At 38.9% G+C, this 15,834-nt stretch overlaps 1 protein-coding gene across 5 annotated transcripts in view; it reads right to left on the bottom strand.

Moving 5' to 3' along the window:
- The window catches only part of SORBS2 (sorbin and SH3 domain containing 2), a 276,947-nt gene that overhangs the window by 231,553 nt on the left and 29,560 nt on the right, over nucleotides 1-15,834 (bottom strand). The gene's annotated exons all lie outside the window — the stretch shown is intronic.

The raw sequence follows: 15,834 nt of genomic DNA, 5'->3' as shown, positions 1-15,834 counted from the left end.
GAGAGAGAGAGAGAGAGAGAGAGAGAGAAAGAGAGAGAGAGAGAGAATAGGAGAATGAATTCAGGAAACCCACAATGACTTGCTTCATTGTGCTGATTTTCAATTTAAAAACTGAGGGAAACTGCCAACAACATCGAAAAAAAAACTGTTTTCTTGGAATCTTTAAGAAATGTTTCGTGGATTTTAGAATTATTCACCTAGCTTTATTGAAGCTAAGGATGTTCCTCCTCTGATGCATTGAGGGTATCTAGGAGACATGTCTGCTTAGATATATTTGCTTATTTATATGTTTCTATCTAGTATCAGTTATCTGTTGACAGCCCAGTCTCCCAGAAGACTGAAGACAGCAGTTTATTTCCAGTATGCAGCTAAATTTCCAGTTTCATTAACTATGCTATTTTGGAAGGCTACTGGCTTAAGCTGTTGACATTTCTTATCTGTTGGCGGGGGACTGGGGACCCTCCAGTGACATGCTGCAGACACTTTATTCCCAGCTTCTGATTGCCCAGGCTAATGAACAGGCAATTTCAACCAAGTCACTGACAATGACAGACAAAGGTTTAAGGTTTCCTCCAGTGACCATCTTAGGGAAAGAAAACCAAGGCCTCGGAAGTAGCAGCAAAGGTGAAGAATGAAAACAGTCATTGCCCCATAAACTTTTGTAGCATTGCCTTTCACATGACAAGCCTATTCAAACTGCAGCCTCCATAAATCCGTCTACCAATCCTGGGCAGGCAGGAGATTCTATGCATCCTCTGAACCCCTGACTTCCCTTCCTCACATTGCTTTATGAAATGCCCTGCATGACTAAGAAAGAAAACCAGTTACTTTCCACCAAGGAAGGAAAAGATAACACTGCATTTTTAACAGCTTTTCCATCTATGTGTTGAAAATCTTTAATCTTCTAAACCCATTACCCCATAAAACAAATGGCAGCTCAAAGTAACCAGAAAAGACCAGCAAGGGATGTGATACAAAATGGAACATTAGTTTTTCAAAGTCCTTATTCTGGAGGGCTAATTGTTAAGAAGTTTCTCTTCTTCATCCCTTAAGAATGACTGGTAACAAGGACTGAAATCGTTGGCAACTAAACAAGGCTGACAATTGTTACAGTTATTGGCTAGTGAAAGGATGGGCTACTGGGAGTGAGGGTGGGAGAGTAGTAACAGAAATGTCCATGCATTCTCTACAAATATATTTATTGAACCATTTAAAAATATTCTGCCCAGAGACTTAGATAAACTGATGCTGAGTGAGGAGAGCAGAACCAGGAGAACTTTGTACACAATTATAGACACATTGTATCTATGACTACTGACTTTGATAGACTGGACTCCTTTCAGCAATGCAAGGTTATGAGACAACTCCAAAAGACCCATGATGGAAAGAGATGTCCACATCCAGAGAAAGAACTACAGAGTCTGAGTGCAGATTGAAGCAAACTACCTGCTCTCTTTTTTTTGTCTTGTTTCTTCTTTCTTGTTCATTCCATTGCTTATAATTCTTCTTTATAACTTGACTAATGTTTAGTATGAAGGCATTTGTAGAACCTATATTGGATTGCATGCCACCATATGCGGGGGGGGAGGAGACAATTTGGAACTCAAGGAATTGTGGAACTTAATGTTGTAAACTAAAAGTAAATAAATACATCTAATATGAAAAAAAATATTCTGCTCAGGGGGGCAGCTAGGTGGCACAGTGTATAGAGCACAGCCCCTGGAGCCAGGAGTTCAAATCCTGCCTCTGATACTTACCAGCTGTATGACCCTAAACAAATTATGTAACCCAGATTACTCCCCACCCCCCAAAAAATGTTTTGCTTAAATATGGCACAATCAGAAGTTAAGATCCTCATTTCAAGGCAATCACAGTAATTTTAAAATATATTTTAAATTAAAATGCCATTGCTTTTATTTTTAAAAGTCCAATTAACATTTTCAAAATCACCAGTTTTGATGCAGCATGAATAAAATAGTTTTCCATTGTTTAGGTTGGAAAAAATAACTTTGATTTAATATATACTATAGACACTTGTCCCTTTCCACTCTGCCACAACATTTAAGTCTCTAGTTCTGTTAGTAAGGTGGAACAGACAGGATTTGAATAGTGAAGAAAAAAAAGATTAGAGTTTTCTCCACTGTAAGAGAATGGGTTTGTAAATATTATAGTTCATTAACAACAGCAACAACCACAATGATGATCTGCCAAGAACCTTCCTTTGTCACCTCCTTGGGGAAATTGCAGAAGCGTTAACTAGTCAAATAACCATTAACTACTTGGATCCCAAGTTAGCCACCAGAATTTCAGAGTTAAATAGGAACTCTATTCCAGGCCAAGCTGTAGTGGACAGATCCTCCTAAGACAGCTATCTTCACTAATGACCCAGCCTTTGCCTGAAGACCTTGAGTGAGCAGGAACCAACTTGGGATGTCCCAAGGTGGCCCATTACACTTTTGGATAGCTCTGTGTCAGAAAGTTTTGCCTTTTTCCTTTCATTCTATATTGTTAGCTTTTTCTCTTATTCCTGAGGAAGGGACTGACTAGGGTTTTGTATGCTGAACTACAACAACCAGTTATACTAAAAACCACGTGCAACTTTTTATAGAATCATAGATTTGTGGAGCAAGAACTACTGATTATTCTGTCTGGGTATTCCTAACATCATGTAGGTAGCTGGTAAATAGAACGCTGGCCCTGGAGTCAGGAAAACCCGAGTTCAAATCTAGCTTCAGATACTTGTTGTGTGACTCTAAAGAAGTTAGTTAACTTTTGTCAGCCTTGGTTTCCTCAACTGTAGACTGAGGATAATCATAGTACCCATCTCTCAGGGATGTGAGAATTAAATGAGATTATATTTTTAAAGTGTCTGGCACAGAGTAGGTGGTTAATAAATGCTTATTTTCTTCCTTAATAAATGCCTTTTGAATTGAACCAGATGGTAACTAGTCCAATACCCATTTAAATATGAAGAAAGTGAGGCCCGGAACCCTTAATTGACTTGTCTAAAACTACCTGGGCATTTAGTAGCAAAGCAGGAACTCAAACCTAGGTATTTTGTCTCCCTGTTCAACACAGTCTCAGACACTACCTGCGTGACCCCGAGCAAGGCATGTAACTCCCGTTTCCCTCTGTTTCTTCAACTGTAAACTGGAGATAATAGCAACAAGGATCAAATGAGATCATAGGTATGGGAAAGGGTGGGAATAAACATTTATTAAGCACCTACTATATGCTAGCCTCTTTAAATATATTATCTTTTTTGATCCTCACAACATAGGTGCTATTACAATCCCCATTTTACATTTGAGGAAACTGAAGCAGATGGTGGTTAAGTGACTTGCTCAGGGTCTTATAGTTAGTAAGTGTCTGAGGTGAAATTTGAACTCGAGTCTTCATGACTCCAGGCCCAGTGCTCTATCTACTAGGCCACTTAGATATCTCACCTAATAGATATGTTATAAGTCCTTCTGTTCATCCATTCTTCCTTTCTTTCCTTTCTTTCCATTCCTTCATTCCCTTTCCCCCTCCCTTTCTTCTTTCCCTCCCTTCCTTCCTTTCCTTCTTTCTCTCCCTCCCTTTCCTCACCCTTCTTTCCCTTCCCTCCTTCCTCTGTATCATGTTGCCACTACAACTCAATGTAGTAAGATAATCTGAAAATATGCTCAGAGCACCATCGTGATAATGACACCATTTACCTATGAGACACCCCCCATCCCTACCATTCCACCGCCCCCAACCTGCCTTTTCTGTGCTTCCATAGAGCTCACTTACAACTCAGCTATTCTCAGCCTGACTATCTGAACAGCTATTAAATCAGAGGCTTGCAGGGGCTGGAAGCAAAATTGTTTTAAATGGAGTTGATTTTGCAATAGAAAATAAATGGTTCTTGAAAGCATAATGCCTTAAAAAGTTAAAAGAGGCAAAAATTCAGCTTTGCCTGGATGCGACATACTAGAGGAAGCTTTTTCTTAAAGCCATCATTTTGATGAGGACTGTGCAGTCTTCAGAGAGTCTAAAATATTTTGGTTTCTATTACCGCATTTCCAGCGGAAGCAATCAAAGACAGAAAATGCTGCTGCGCTGTAGAGGGCTAATTCTGCTAGATACACAAATGGAGAAAGTCTTACTATTTACAAGTGCCCATGAGCAAGGAAAACCAGCAGTGTTTGTTATAAAGATGTAGAGAGATGTGGGAAGAGCCAATGCGTGTGTCTGTAGCAGGGCAGGGGGCTTACTTATTTTTCACACAGATAGAGGCAGGATGCACCTAGAGCAACAATTTGTTTCAGGTTCTGACTCTGCAGTCCATTAACTTGTTTTACTTTGGGACAAGTCACTTAATCTCAGTGAGCTTCTCCCATAAAATGGAGATGATGATATTTGTATAGTACTCCTTACTTCATAAGGATGTTGCAAGGATTGGGGAAGATGATTTTTATAGAGTATTTTGTTGTTGTGGTTTTTTGTTTTGTTTTGTTTTTTTTGGAGGCAATTGTGGTTAAATGACTTGCCCAAGGTCACACAGCTGGCTAGGAAGTATCTGAGGTGGGATTTGAACCCTAATTCCCTGAAGCACCAGACTTCAGGACTGGTGCTGTTCACTGCACCACCTAGCCGCCCCTATAGAGTACTTCGTAATTTAAAAAGTACCATATAAATGAAAGCTCACATACCCATCAACATTCAACATTCATTCTATTAGTATTTCATAAATATCTTTATGTAAAATGTATTTTTCCAGGTCCCAGGGAAGATCATCCTTGCTCCTTTCTCTGATTTCTCAGAATTTGGTGATCCTGGTACCAGTATCCTCTTACTTCTGACCAAAGTAGTGCACGAGAATGTAGAATCAAGATATATAGAATCAGTACAGTTTGCCAGTGGGCAGGTAGGTGGTGCAGTGAATAGACAATTGAGCCTGGAGTCAGGAAGGCCTGGACCTGGGTTTAAATCTAACCTCAGACACTTACTAGGGTGTGTGACTCTGGGCAAGTCACTTAACCTTCTTTATCTCAGTTTCCTCATCTGTAAAATGAGCTGGAGAAGGAAATGGCAAACCCCTCCAGTCCAAGAAAACCCCAAATAGGGTCACAAAGAGATGGACATGACTGAAAAAAACAAACTCAACAACAACAGTTTACCAACATGTCATTGCTGTCTATGTCCATGCTTTCTAACCTTTGCAAAGCACAGAGACCTTGATATCCCATGGTGATCAATCAATCATTAAGCATTTATTACTTATCTACTATGTGCCAGGGAATACAAAAGGAGACAAAAAATAATCCCTGCCCTCAAGGAACTTACAGTCTAATGGAGATGCTTATAATCTAATGGACTCATAAAAGGGAGAGAAAGGGTTAACCCAGCACACAAAATATTCAAAAGTGCAAATAATTAATCCACAAGTTTATCAAAGTTCTATTTTCATAAATTAAAAGAGACAATCTTCCAGATTATGAATGAAAAAGCCCTCATTAATGACTCACTAATGTGCTAATTACTGTGTTAATTAAGTTTATGGAATCAGTCCTTGGTTTCAAGGAGGCTCAGATATGAAGCCTGTGGTCCCTTCTCAGAAGTACATTTTTAAATGAAGAAAACAAAATACATAAGATTATAAAGGAAGTCTAAGGTGAGTTAAAACAAAGGTATAATTTTTCTTTCTCATCTGAGTTCATGGACCCCTAGAAATCTACCAGTAGACTCTTTCAGAGTTTGTAGCCCCAGGCAGAGTATTCAGACTCTATATAATGACACTTTTATCAGGTGAGAACCAAAGAATAATCTAACTTAAGTTACTATTAAAGGTATAAAAAACTAGTGTGAAAATGTATATAAAAATATAAGAAACTAGTGTGAAAATTAGACATCCCTGTTGTACTGGGATGAGCTGAATTAGGAAGGAAGAAACCAAGCATGAGACCTACTATGGGCCCATCAGTATGCTAAAGCTCTTTATAAATATTTCCTCACAAACCTAGGAGATAGGTGCTATTTGTTATTATCCCAATTGCGACAGAGGTTAAATGACTTGTCCAGAAGCAGACTTGGTAAGTATCTGTGAGAGGATTTGAACTCAGGTCTTCCTGACTCTCAGAGCTCTGGTCACTGGTCTACTTAGCTGCTTCAGTAAAATGCCCCTTTGGAACTATGTATATGAGAGCATCGCGATTCTAGCAGCAGTTTGAGTAGTCACCCTTCACCAGCGCTTTGAGACGGCAGACCCTGGTGAGTGAAAGGGAAATGAAACCCCAAAGGAGTGGGACACACCCTCCTCTCCCACAGACCGGGGGGTAACTCTACAAAGGTCAGAAATGTGGACGTCCCCTTGGCCTCGGTGGTAGCTCCCACTAGAACCACGAGCAGCCGCTGAGAGGACTTTTTGCATTCGTGACCTGGAGCCTCAGAAGACAAATTCAGGAATCAACAAAAAGCCCGGGACAAAGCTATGTTTAAGGAAAATTTCTTGAGTACTCCAGAAAGGGGAAAAGGGACTTGCAATAATCAGATGTTGAGTTTGGGAAATGGTTCCTAATCCAACTGGATGGAATATAGAATGGAACATAGAACATGGAATATAGAATATAGAATGTGAATGATGGAATGTAGAATATAGAGAATGGCATGAGTAAGGATGTAGATGTATGTAGGGGCCAGATCGTCAAAGGCTTTAAATACCATGTTAAAATGGCTACATTCTATCTTCTAGGCAAAGGGGGGATGCTGAAGGATTTGGGGGATAAAGGAGTGAAACAGTTAGACTTGTATCATAAGAAGACTATAATACCTAACATTTGTGTAGTGCTTACTAAGCCTTAACAGATATGATCTCATTTGATCATTAAAACCCTTATTATCCTCATTCTACAGTTGAAGAAACTACGGCAGATAAAAGTTAGGTGACCTACCCAGGCTCACACAGCTAGTAAGTGTCTGAGAGAGGATTTGAACTCAGTCCTTGTCTCCAGGCCCAGTGCTGTATCACCTAGCTACAGAGAAGATGGGCAGGAGAGAGGAAAGACTAAAAGCACAGAGGCTTGCTTTAAGGGAAATATACTAAGGGCCTGGACCAGGGTGGTAGTCATATGAACGGAGAGAAGTTAGCGGAATCCATCAGTCCTGGCACCTGATTGGACGTTGCTATGGGTTCAGAGTGGAGAGAGGCATAGTGATGGCGAGGGCTGAGCCAATGATAACTCTAAGGTTATGAACATGAAGGATTTCAACAGAAATAGGGAAGTCTGGAAGGAGGAAGGGCAGCTTAAGGCAAGGAAGACAACAAAATCTATTTTAGAAACTTGAGTTTGACATACGCAGGGAAATATTTAGGAGGAGAGAGCTCATGAGCCGTTGGCAGTAGGTGACTAGAGAGTTTCAAGCTAGATTCAGGAGTTCTCCATATCGAGATTAATGACATAAATAATTGTGGAATAAACGTGAATATGTATGAGTCTCCATTGAGACTCAAAGAGTTTCCAAATGTTATTGGATATTAGACAATGCATAAAAGGTTTAGGCAGGCCATTTGAAGTTGTCACATTTGATTTAAAACCAAAGCTTCATTAAGAGGAATACCCTGTATAATTTATGCAAGCAATACAGACACTCAATTTAATGAAGGAAATAAGGTAAATGAATATGTTTTGTGTCCTCCATTACTCAAATGTCAGCCAATTCCTGTACATGGCCTTCAACATAAGGGTCCAATGATATATGTATACACTAACATGGGAAACTGAGGCTCAAATAAGTAGAGTGTGAACCAGACAAGGTCCTTAAACCCAGTATGCCTTAGTCAGTTGCTGTGGTTTGCCCTTCTTTCTTGAAGAGGACCATGACATCAGGAAGATGATGTCATGACTTGCAAATGAACTGGATTTAAGCCAGGGAGGGCTTTGCAAAGGCACCAGCCTCACTTTCTCCTCTGGAGCCATCTTTGTCCAGTGTCAAGATACAGATCAGGACGACTGGAGGTGACCCATACTTTAGTCAAAATGCTAGGTAAATGATGTCATAAACAGTTCTAAAGGTTGATGAAACTATAATATAAAGTATTTCTAGCCCTTCAACTATGTTTTAAAATATGTATATGAGTCAAACACCCATTTTTATCGAACCAAGATGCCACATGGTACAGTTGAGTCTTGAGTCCTAAGAGTTTGACTAGGCTGAACGTCATTGTTGATTCAAGGGCACATTAGTAGCCCTTAGTCACGGAGACCCAGAACAAGGATGTAGGTAGAACCCTAATAGCTTATTCTTTCTTGTTCTAGTCCCCCACTTCTATATATAGTAAGTTTATAACTAGCCAATATAAAAGAACAATTGTAGGAAATAATATTGCAAAGGGAATTCATGTACAAACCATCCCAAAGATCAAAAGAGCATAATTTACAAATTGTATCATGTATTAACCAAAATTCAAATATGTGCTGAATCAGTAAAAGCTATCTAGACATTGCGTTAAGGGTCCTTAGGTCCTAGGATATGTGAATTCTAGGCAAATTCATGACCTCAACATTACAACAGATTACCAAATGGTGTTGATGATTTTGAGATATGTAGACATGATAATTTTAAGGTTTTACTGACAACTTTGAAATTACTTGGATATGCTATTAAACTAATCTGAAAGTGGCAGTCCATTCCCTTCAAAAACCTTATTTAAAAAATTAGACCTCAGGGGCAGCTAGGTGGCAAAGTGAACAGAGCACTGGCCCTGGAGTCAGGAAGACCAGAATTCAAATTCAACCTCAGACACTTGACACACTAGCTGTGTGACCTTGGGCAAGTCACTTAACCCCAATTGCCTTTCTTTGCCCCCTCCAAAAAAATCCCAAAACAACCATACCTCAAGCTTCTGCTGCTCCCCTACCCCAGCAGTCTTCTGTTTCTTAAGGGTACATACTTCTTAGTGCTCCCAACTCTAATCCATCATTATAGGGCTGAAACTTTCTGCCTTTCCCCCTCCCCATTATCCTCCTTGTCCCATAGAACCTGCCTCCCTTCACTATCCCAGTGCCTCTGTATCCCTTCTTCTGCTTGTCTCTGTACCCTATGTGTCTCATTAAAGTGGGACTGCAGCCTTCCTGCTACTATCATTGGCATTCCCAGGAGTGCCTGCCTGTAAGGGTTATGGGATTTAAAGATCTTCCATGCCCCGTTGGACTTGCTGACGTAGCAGGAAGGGGCGGAGCAAGAGGAAGCGGAAGCCAAGCTAGCGTTCCTTCGGTGGCTGGCGGTGGTGGTGACGGCGGCAGCAGCAGAGGCAGTGGCGGCACGAAGCCCTTTTTGAGTTGGAACTGCTAGGGACTTTCTGCTAAGGACTCCTGCTGGGGACTGCCAGGGGCCGGAGCTGCTGGGAGTGCGCTTCCAGGACGCTGGGTGGTTGCTGTGCGTGGGGAGAGGAGGACCTTTGCCTGAGGTAGCCTGTTCTGTTTTAAAGGCTTGAAAATGTGGGTGCTTTCTACTTTATCTACCTGTGCCAATGTCATAACTACTCTGATGGCTTTCACTTTCTGGTTTTGGGACTCAGTCTTTTGGTATCTTAATAAATTTTCTAGTTTATTTCCTCATATGGCAAACATGACGTATTTTCTAATGGATAATTATATCAGCATATTTGTAATCTCTATAGGCATTGTGAATATGGCATTGCTGATACACTGCCCCATTTCATAATTACCCAATTTCATAAATTATCAATTCAGATTGGCTATATAAGTTGTTGCTATTCTTCAGTGATGTCTAACTTATGACCCTGACCATACTTTCCGTGGGGTTTTATTGGCAAAGATACCAGAGTGATTTGCCTTTTCCTTCTCCAGTGAATTAAGGCAAACAGAAGTTAAATGACTTGTCCAGGGTCACAAAGCTAATAAGTATCTGGAGTCAAATTTGAACTCAGGTCTTCCTGACTCCAGGCCCAGTGCTCTATCCACTGAGTTATCTACCTGTCTCTTTATATGTCCTGTTCATGAGTCAGCATTTAAAAGGGTCATTAGTTCTTCACACCTGAAGGACCTCTCATTTCTCTTTGGGATGCTATTGCCACTGACCTAGGTGATGCCTTGGGAAAAGGGAAAAGTAGAGAGTTGCACCTATCAATGTATATGTTTGTTATGTGTTTTATATTTTTGTTTCCAGTAAAAGGAATATTTTTTCTTGCTGATTGCCTCTGACTCAAACCTCATCAATCTCTGACTTTCCCCTTAGGACAAATAGGTACCCACAGGCCAGAACACCCTTCCATCCTTAATTTTAAGTAAATGCAACAAAATATGTCTCAGGAATTTGATGCTGCAATGCAACTTTTGTTCAACCAAGCCTTGCTAATTTAAGGCTTTTTTGTGTAAGACTCTACCCTGGTAGAAATTCTAGTGACTATATGCAGAAAATGACCCCTCTGCTGAATATATGTGTCCAAGTGAGAAAAAGAGCTTAATAGGGGTGGCCAGGTAGCATGGCAAGTAAGAACACCAGCTCCAGTGTCAGGATGTCCTGGAAATCGAATCCCGGGCTCAGACACTTAGCACCCACCCAGAGAACACCTGGCTGTGTAACCTTGAGCAAGTTACTTAACCCCAATTGCTTTAAAAAAAAAAAGAGCTTAATAGTTTTAAAAAAAATCAAGCTTGTACAAATTTGCTCTTATTAAATACAAAAAGCAGAGAATTAAAAATAATTTTCTTTTCAAAATGTGATAGAACAGATTGACATTTGATCTGGTTAAGCAATCAATGTGTTTCTTTAACTTGAACAAGTTATTGTTTAAAAGAAGTGTAATCAAATCAAATAGCTAATCATGTTTTATAAGCTTAAAATCATATATGAAACCTAAAGGGACCTGAGGTCACTTAACCCAACCCCCTTTTGTTATAGATGGAGGAAGTAAAGCTCAGAGAGATCATTTAGAAAACAAACAACTCATTGTTCAGAGTTAATATAATTATTTTAAAAGAATTGACTGGGTTGTTTGTTAATACCTGGAGTCAAGCTTTTCTGTGCACTTAGATCATGCCTACTCCTTTGCAAATGGACCAGTTTTCTTAGGGGGGAATATGTCATGTATGACCTTCATAATGCATTAATACACTGGGCATTTGATTCTTCCTTTATTTTTGAATGGCCCTATGTGTTTCGGTTCAATCCTACCACATTTCCTACCAAGACACTTTCATCTCAGGCTTTTCAGTTCTCGAGTTAAGGAAAAGCATCTTTCTCTGAATATAGCTAACATTATATTAAATCTTTTCATTAGCCCTCAAGTTATAATCCCTTTTCGTACTTCCATTGTTTGTTACAGGTCTTCTGAAACCAATATAATTCATTATACGTTCATTTGCCTGTACTTTTACCCAGCTCTTTTAGACAGCTGTTTTTTTTTTCTTCCAGAAGTATACACCACTCTATTAGGATACTTAATTATTTATTGCAGGTACCTGATATAAATCTTTGGTGATTAGAGTTGCTGATGAGGATTATATACTGCAGGCTCTAAATATTACTAGACATTTGTACCATCTGGCTCTCTACAGGAAATATCTGATTTTGTTTGTCATGTTATTTATGAGAAGACAGACATAAAAGCGAATGCCAGCCAACCAGGAAGGTGGCTCTTCTTAGTGGGATGGGGGTGGGGGAATAGTTCTGTAAAGCAACTGACCCTTTTCCCCCTTCTATAAATCCACTGGGGACACCAGTTCAGGAAGGGTTAGAGCTTGAAAAATTGGAGGCGTTTTCTAACTTGTTTTCTCCAAAAATACCAAACAAACCTTTTTTGATTCCTGTCTGTTCCAATGTAGGTGGCTGAAATTGCAAAAAGGGAATTAGAAAACTTGGATCCTATCCTTGGGTATATTGAGGCATCCAGACTGCACATCACCTAGAGCTCTGGGCTTCCTGGAGGCAGAATACCCTGAATGTAAATCTAGCCTCAGATATGAATTAACTGTGGGACACTGGGCAAGTCAGTTGACCTTTGTCTGTTTCACTTTGCTCAACTATAAAATGGGGATTTTAATAGCATCTCCTTCACAGGGTTGTTGTGAGGATTAACTGACATATCTGTGAAGTACTTAGCATAGTTTTTGATACATATTAGGTCCTTAATAAATGCTTGTACCTTTCCCTTTCTTTGCTAGGAGAGTTTGCTTAACTTATAGCTCAGTTTTATTGACTATGAGATGGCCAAGAAGACTTGTTACTTTCATAAAGAGATCTGGGGGAGGTTTAAGAATATTAGGTTTTGAAATGATGCATATGTATATGTGTGTGTTATACACAATGCATGTTATATGTGCATTTTATATGCATTGTATGCATATATATGTGTATATTATACATAACGCACATTTTATCTACACACACATATACATATGTGTGTGTGTTATCCATAATGAAGGTGACACTGTATGGGGGGGGAATGATACTTTTGAGCTTAACATACACATAAACATCATCCTTACATGTAACAGGAAACATACTGTCTTCAATTACATGTATCTGAAATAAACACAGAAGCCATTTCTGTATGGTCACTCATTCATTCATGGCATAACAGATAAGAAAGTCTGGGAAGAGGCTTTGAGATCCTGAGACAGAAAGAGCTAGGAATGGACAACAGAGGATCACCAATGAGCAGTTAGGAGAGAGATGCACAGAGCTAGAGGTCACCCTGGAACAAAGGAGCAAGACTCCCTCCCTCCTAGGAGGATCCAAAATCAGCTCACGTTGACCTGGTCTTGTATTGTTCTGGGCCAGCAACCACAGCCTGCTCCAAAAAGTACAACCAGGAATTTTAATGTGGCCAATATCCTTTCTTCTTTGGTTCTTCCCCAATTTCTTGATGTCATTTCACTGATTATTTCACAGCTTTCCAGGTGTAATTTTCATTAACTTTAATGGGTTTTCATTCCAAATGATTCTCTAAATGTATATCCCTCTGCCCCTCCATTCCATGCCAGGTGACTTCTGATGAGGGGTCTGGGTACAGCAATCAATGAGAGAGATTTTTTGAGAAGGGTGTACATCACTTCAAAGAGAAGACAAAGTTTAACCAGGGATGAGCATTTCAACTGTTTTTAATATGAAAGATGAAGATAGATCTAGACTGAATCTTTGGAGAAAGTAATTCTTTGATAGAAAATCTACTCTTAAATGGTTCTATACAATAATTCCTCTCACCTCTTCCCTTTAAGTCTAGCTGTTGAGGTGTCCCAGGTACCTTCATATCTTGGGTAGCCTCAGGAGATGGGAAGAGGGAGATGGATGGGAGCTGGAGTAAGAGAGGAAAGCCTGACTCATCTGAGCCTAAGAGTTATCATAGACTCAGTACACCATATGTGTAACAGGCGCCACTGCTATATGTAACAGAAAAAACCCCAGACCTGGGGTCAGAAAACTGGGCTCGAGGAATAGCTCCACTCCTACCAGCCTTGTAACTTTGAGCTTAGTCTACTCACCTGTATAATGGGATCAATAATGCTTACATCACATACATGGTAGTGTTGATGTAAAAATAAAATGATATCATGAACATAAATATATATGCTTTGCACACCAAAGTGCCACAGAAATAACCTAAATCTCACCACATGACATTTTATGACCTGGTACAGAACTCCCAAGGAGGAAACTCCTTCTACCAATGCAAATATCACCAATGCAGATAACCAATGCAATTATTCTGCAATTTTGTAGTCTGTAAGATTTATCTTGGGCACTAGGGTTACACAGGCAGTACATATTCTATACAAGGGAGTTATGGCTGGCTCTCTATCCATTAAACTCAAACTCTGTATGTGTATGAATTTGCACACACACTATATATCTATATCTACACATACATATTATATATAACACATACATACACACATAGATAAAAATGCATTGTGTGTAATACACATATGCATATAACACACATACAAATGCATGTATAACATATGCATATATAAAACATATTACATGACACATATACACTCACACACCTACATGTATACATATATTATGCAATACACATATACACATGTGTGTATGTATATGCATATACAATGTGTATATATGTGTGTGTGTGTGTATATACACACACACATTTCTTTAATGGAGGCTGAAAAAGACCAGCAGAAGTCTAGACCAGACGATGAAGAGAGAATGTGAAAACATCTTATCTTCGTAAGATTTCAAGTGCCCTTTCAAAGATATAACTAGTATTTAGAATAGCTACATCCATGCAGACACTTGGCAGATACTTGGATACATTATTCTTTTCCTAATAAAATGAAAATTATTGTGCAGAGTATAGTTCCCATTGCTGAAGCCTGAGAACAGCCTTATATGAATCCTAACCCTGCCTCACTTAGTAAAGGAAAATGGGTAGAGCCTAAGGTTGAATGTGATTCTACAAGGCCAAAAAAGCAAAAATAGCTGGAAATACAAAGCAGGAACCCTGATTGTTTATCATGCTGTTAGTGAACCCTGCTCACTCATTGTTTGGAAAACTTTAAACTGGGATATGTCAATAAGGTTTACATGACTTTTAAAATCCAAATACAGTGATGGTATTTGTAATCATTGCTGAACCGGTTTTAAAAATATTATTTGCAGCTAGTTACATAATTAATTTGAAGATAATGATCCTTCATTAAGAAGATTTCCAGTTCCAACTTCATAAAATGTTAAATGCTAACACAGATTAACTGAGAGCCTGATATTTCAGTCTGTGCCCAATTTTTCAAAATTTATGTTTCATTGCACGGTTGAAAAGTAGGTTAAAAACACAAAAGTCATACCATGTCTTTACCAAAAACAACTTTAACAAAAATTATCTTTCTTTGATTTTAGGAGACCTGTGCTAATAAATAAAAATAAAAAACCAGCAACTCATCACCATTGATTTTCTTAAGTTTGTTTTGCACTAAAGATTCAAATAAAAGCCATGTCTGAAAAAGTCATTTTGGTCTGAGAAAAGGATATTAAAATTTCCCATTTTAGAAAATGTCTGCATTTTCCCCCAGGATTATAATGTAATTTAAATTGGATGTATGTATGTGAGGTCTCAGTGAGGGGAAGGAGAGAAGGAGTAACTATTCTCTAGGAGTAGAACCAAAGAATAATTCAGATGTTTCAGCCAGTTATAACCATAGCTATATTTTTAATGTTAAATTGTTCCACTCATTCTCCATTATGTATAATTTGATTTATCAAAATACCTATAAACACAACACCAGAATATGGAAATATTATTCAAAAAAGTTTCATGTAACTGAGAAACGGAGAAAATGAGTACTTGAACTATGGCAATTCTTGCTAATACTGCAATTTCTCTTAGTGGTTTCCTATTAAGTACCAGAATTTGAAATAACAAATAAAAAACAAACAATACAACTCAATAAAATTTTCAGAAAGTCATAATGCATGGCTGTCCAATCTCCACACTATGGTATGTTCATTCTTAAACACAAATATGATACATATTCATTTGCTTATTATATTCAATTTTTCACCTTGTCACTGGGGCATGTAAAATGGCATCATAAACTTTGATTTCATGTTCTAATTGAGGTCAGATAGCTTATTCAAAAACTTTTCATTTTCATTTATTTTATTCCAAACATGAACTTAATACTGTTAGACCATAAACAATTGGCTTAAAAAAACCAACAAATCCAGAGTAGAAAAAAGCCTACCAATGCCATTTCTTCCTTTCTTTCTCCCTTCCTTCCTTCCTTCCTTCCTTCCTTCCTTCCTTCCTTCCTTCCTTCCTTCCTTCCTTCCTTCCTTCCTTCCTTCCTTCCTTCCTTCTTTCCTTCCTTCCTTCCTCCCTCCCTC

The sequence above is a fragment of the Petaurus breviceps genome, unplaced genomic scaffold (assembly GCF_028583685.1).
Source record: "Petaurus breviceps papuanus isolate PSGF00001 unplaced genomic scaffold, PetGlider_PUasm1.0 126, whole genome shotgun sequence".
NCBI lineage: Eukaryota > Metazoa > Chordata > Mammalia > Diprotodontia > Petauridae > Petaurus > Petaurus breviceps.
The sequence above is the reverse complement of the archived record's forward strand: the minus strand, read 5'-3'. Positions and strand labels throughout refer to the sequence as shown.